General features: G+C 41.7%; 1 pseudogene; it reads right to left on the minus strand.

Moving 5' to 3' along the window:
• Nucleotides 1-201: 201 nt before the first annotated feature.
• On the minus strand, nucleotides 202-1228 carry LOC102861139 (annotated as a pseudogene).
• Nucleotides 1229-5608: the final 4380 nt, after the last annotated feature.

Consider the following 5608-nt stretch of genomic DNA (forward strand, 5'->3'; position numbering starts at 1 on the left):
TGAGAGCGAAGGACTGGTGAACGACAGGGTTGGCTTCACAGGTGACAGGTGGCAGACACACTGCTGTGGGCATTAGGTCCCTTGATACCGGAAACGTGACACTCTTCAGGAAACAGGTCACCACGTATGGCTTCAAGGCCGACCCTGGAGCTGAAGGCAGCCTGGGCACCCATGGGCATCAGCGGAGTGTCCCGGCTTGGCTCATAGCTTGTCGTAGGTCATCTCTAGGAACTGTTTGAGCACATCCCGGACGCACTCCCCCTTGGGGTTGGAGAGGAATCTACAATAGCAGCCCTCTGCACAGATGGCAATGACAGCGTTGGGCTCTGTCCCAAAGGCACAGACACATGGGGAGCCCAAGGGAACCTGGAATTTGGAGAAATTCCACTTGGAACTTAAGTATTTTTGGAGGAAATTGGCAGACACTAAGCTGGACTGCTTGTTCCGTTTGGGATCTTCGGCAGCAAAAATTTGCACCTTGCCGTGGTCGCTGGAGACACAGATGAGTGATGCGTCTTGGTTGAAGTTGATGCAGTAGATGCTGGCTGTCTGGGAGTCCCTCCGTAGCTCCTGGATGAGGTGCCCTGGTGAGGTATCAAATATTCTGATGAGGGTCCCCTTCTGAGACTCAGTCGCAATCTGAGTACCTTGTAAATTGAGCGCCGCTAAACTGAGAACTCCTTCATGTGCAGGGATGTCCACAGGGACTTCTCAGTGATGGCCAGGTCCACCAGCTGCACATGACCGGTGTGTGTGCCCTGGAAGGCCAGGAGGGAGTTGTTGCTGTTGGGACACATGACACACAGACCTTTCGGGTTGTAGCAGGTCTCAAAGACATGCAGCTGGTAGGGATTGTATGTGAACGTGAACACCTTGATCATGGAGTCCAGAACCAACACAATTTTGTCGCACCTTAACTTGACTGCTTTGACCTTGGTGGAGAATTCTATCTCAATGACGGCCTTCTTCTTCAGATCATCCCAGATCATCACTTTATTGGTAGGGTACTTTGGCTTTTTGCCCCCGATTAATGCTAAGTAGTTGCAGCGAAACAACATTTCAACGTGGCCTACTCCTCCTTCCAGAAATTCTTGCTTCTCCTCCTTCATGGGTCTGTGTTGTAGACACGGAAGCCATTCTCCATGCCACACGTGGAGCATTCGTGGTCCTGGTTAAAGGCGGCATACAGCAGCCTGTTGCTTTGGGGGTTGCATGGGAGGAGGTTCATGGCGCCCCCGTTGGTCTGCTGCTCCTCGGTGCTGCATGCCATTTCAGGGCCACCGGTGGGGTCTGATTGGACGGGAGCTGGGCCATGGTTGAAAGTTCTGGGCGGATGTGTGTGCATGCTGCAGGCAGTCTGGAGCCCCTCCTCACACTTCTTGACACACAAGAGTCCATTGTGGCAGTCACCGTGTCAATCCACCTGATTGAGGGTCTTCTCCTTCTTCAACCTCCCCACCCTTCCCAGCATCATGTTTCTCTCCTAGCAACATGCCTAAAATAGGTAAAGCAAAGCCTCATCATTGTCTCCAAAGAACACTCCGGCAGCACCCTCTCCAAGACATAACTATTTGTTGTCTTGGCTGTCCATGGTGTTGGCCAGCTCAAAGGTGTCAATTCTTTTTATTTCATCCATATTCATTGTCCAGCTCTCAGATGCATAGCAAGTGATTGGAAAGACTATGACCTGAATCAGACGCACCTTAGTCCTCAAACTGACATCTTTACACCTAAATAATTTGGAGAGGTCCCTAACTGCAGATTTTCTGAGTGCAATGCATTTCCTTATTTACTGACTGCTGGTACCAAGGGTGTTAATTGTGGATCCAAGTAAGATGAAGCTGTTGACAGATTCAATCACCTCTCCATCCATCATGACACTGCCTATTGGTCTAGTGGTAAGAATCTTTGTTTTCTTGATTGAGATACAATCCATAGTGAAGGCTGCATTCTTTGATCTTCTGCAACAAGTGCTTCAAGTCCTCCTCATTTTCAACAAGGTTGTGTCATCTGCATAACCCAGGTTATTGATGAGTCTCCCTCCTATCCTGATGTCACACTCCTCTTCATAGAGTCCAGTTTCTGGGATAATTTGCTCAGCATACAGACTACTGAATAGGTATGTAAAGAGAATGCAACCCTGACACACTCTCTTCTCAATTTTAAACCATGCAGTGTACCCCTGCTCTGTTCGCACAACAGTCTCCTGATCCAAGTACAGGTTCTGCATGAGCACAATTAAGTGCTCTGGGATTCCGATTCTTCTCAGTGTCAGCCACACATGTAATGATCCACACAGTCAAATGCCTTTGCATAGTCAATAAAGCACAAGAAGACATTCTTCTGGTATTCCTTACTTTCAGCCAGGATCCATCTGGCATCAGAAATCATTTGAGAAGCTCAATATTGGCATTCAAAACTAGCCCAGGGGCAGACTGTGGGTAAGATCATCAATTACTCATATACAAGTTCAAATTGAGGCTGAAGAAAATGAAAATAAGTCCACAGGAACCAAGACATGATCTTGAATCAATTCCATCTGAATTTCAAGATCATCTTAGGAATAGGTTTGAGACGTTGAACACCAATGATTGAAGACAAGATGAGTTGTGGGATGATATCAGGATATCATCCATGAAGAAAGCAAAAGGTCATTACAACAACAGAGAAAAAAGAAAAAAGACTCTAAAAATTGCACTGCAGCATCAAAAAACCAAAACAAAAGAAAAACATGCTGAAGTAAAAGAGCTGAATAGAAGATTTCAATGGGAAGCTCAGAAGGACAAAGCAAAGTATTATAATAGAATGTGCAGAGAGCTGGAATTGGAAAACCAAAAGGGAAGACCTCACTCTGCATTTCTCAAACTGTGAGAACTGAAATACAAACTTAAGCCCTGTGTCACAATATTGAAAGATGCTATAGGCAGTATATTGAATAACCCAGAAAGAACCAAAAGAAGATGGATGTAATACACAGAATCACTGTACCAGAAATAACTGATTGACACTGAAAAGTACCATATGAACAGGAGCCAATGATAATGAAGGAGGAAGTGGAAGCTGTATTGAAGGCATTCTCAAAAAAAAAAAAAAGGCCCCAGGAATTGATTGGATACCAAGTGACTTCTTTCAACTAACAGATGCAGGTTTGGATGCGCTCACCAGTCTATGCCAGGAAATGTGAAGGACAGCTGTCTGGCCAACGGATTGGAAGAGGTCCATATTCATTTTCATTCCCAAGAAAGGTGATCCAATGCAAGCAAAATATTGCTGAAGATCATTAAAAAACCAGCTAAAACAGTACATAGAGAACTGACAGACTTCAAGTAGGATTTAGTAGAGGCTGTGGCACCAGGGATACCATTGCTGATGTCAGATGGATCCCAGCTGAAAGTCAGGAATACTGACCACTATAAACTTATATATATAATATATTTATATAAACCTATATATTTATGTATCTATTTTAATACATATTGATATACTCAGATAAAAGCACACTCTCATGCACATACATACATATATACCTGATAGGAGCATGCTCACATATGCAGGCATACCAACAACAAAGGTACTATCTGCACTCATATAGACACTACACTATATACATACACACTGGGAAATTACACATAGAGATAAAACACTTCATCCACCACCTAGACACACTCACACACTTATGATTTCTTTTATTACATTTTTAATTTATTTTAATGAAGTTTTACAGAGACTTAGGATTTCTATTCACTCATTGTTGCACCTTTCTCCCTGCCCAACCTCCCCCACCCCCCAGTTCGCTCTTCTCTTTGAAAAGGAAAAGAAAAATTCTTTCATTGTTATACAATCCCTCTGCCCAAGTCCACTCCACTATGCAGCCTTCATTCTGGGCTCCTGTCATGACAATAATACCTAATCATATATCCCTTTTAAACAGTTTTCTCCCTCATCTGTTTCAATGTAGTATACATAATTTATCTCATCTTTCTCAGTCTCCCCCCAATCCCAAAGTCAGTCCCATTTTACAACAGTGGCATTATGTAGTATTTGTCCTTTTGTGACGTAGGTATTTCACTCAGCATAATGTCCTCCAGGGCCATCCATTTTGTATAATATTGCACGAGTTCCTTGTTATTCAATGCAGCATTGTATTCTATTGTGTGAATATACCAGAGCTTCTCTATCCATTCATTTGTTGATGGGCACCTTAGGTTGTTTCCAATTCTTTGCTATAGTGAACACAGCCATGATAAACATGGGTGTGCATATATCTGCTTGGGAGATGGTTATGGTTTCTTTGGGGTATATTACCAGTGGTGGAATTGCTGGGTCAAATGGTATTTCTATTTGCAACTTTTTGAGAAAGTGTCATACTTCCTTCCATAGTGGATGCACCATGTTACACTCCCACCATCAGTGAATAAGGGTTCCAGTTTCTCCACAACCTCGCCAGGATTTGCTGTTTGTTGTTCTGTTAAATTTTGTTATTCTTACTGATCTGAGATAATATCTCATAGTTGTTTTGATTTGCATCTCTCTTAGAGCTAGGGATTTTGAACATTTCGTCATGTGTTTGTTTACCATCTGAATGTCTTCTTTGTTAATGTGTCTGTTCATATCCTGTGCCCATTTTTCAACTGGATTGTTTACCTTTATCGTGTGGTGCTCGAATATTTTATAAATTCTAGACATAAGTCCCTTATCTGACATGTCATTACCAAATTTTTTTTCCTAATCTGTGGCTTCTCTTTTTACCCTGTCAGAGAAGTTTTTGGATGTGCATAGGGATTTAATTCTTAAAAGGTCTCATTCATCTATTTTCTCTTCTCCTGGTTGTAGATTTTTCAGGATGCTTGGGAGATTTTATGTTGTGGATTAGGAGTTCTCACTTATGACTTTATACACACACTTGGACACATGTAAGTAAAAATCCACATATAAGCAAAACCCCACTTCTAGGTACAAATACTCTCATATATGCACAGGTTACGCTCATTCTTTCTCTCTCATACACACATGCGTGTGCAAACACACACACAAATACAGTTAATCTGTCAAATAGATCCATACAAGCACATAAACACATAGAAACTACTCCACTTACGACCTACACTGTTATTTACAAAGTGGCCTATATCAGAAAAATATGTAACATCTTAAATGACATTCATTTAAGAGCTATGTGGTATTCTAAATACTTTTAAATATTAATTAATCCAAGTTTCATACTATCAAGTATTATTATTCCCACTTTACAAATAAAAGACTGAGACAAAAAGAGCAGAGAAGACTTGCCCAAAGTCACAGAGCTAATAAATAGTGAATTAGGATTCAAACTGAGAGTTGGTTCTAGAGTCTTTGCAGATTCAATTTACATATAGAATTGCTCCTGGAAAACCTACAACCAGGAGAAGATAACGTAGATGAATGGGATCTTCTAAGACTCAAATCAATATGCACATCCAAAAACTTCTCCAACAGGGTAAAAAGGGAAGCCACTGACTGGAAAAAAGTATTCGGTAATAATATATCAGATAAGGGACTTATATCCAGAATTTATTAAATACTTGAGCACCACAACAAGATAAAGGTAAATAATCCAATAGAAAAATGG

The sequence above is a fragment of the Elephantulus edwardii genome, unplaced genomic scaffold (genome assembly GCF_000299155.1).
Source record: "Elephantulus edwardii isolate Elephantulus edwardi_28Jun2011 unplaced genomic scaffold, EleEdw1.0 scaffold00239, whole genome shotgun sequence".
NCBI lineage: Eukaryota > Metazoa > Chordata > Mammalia > Macroscelidea > Macroscelididae > Elephantulus > Elephantulus edwardii.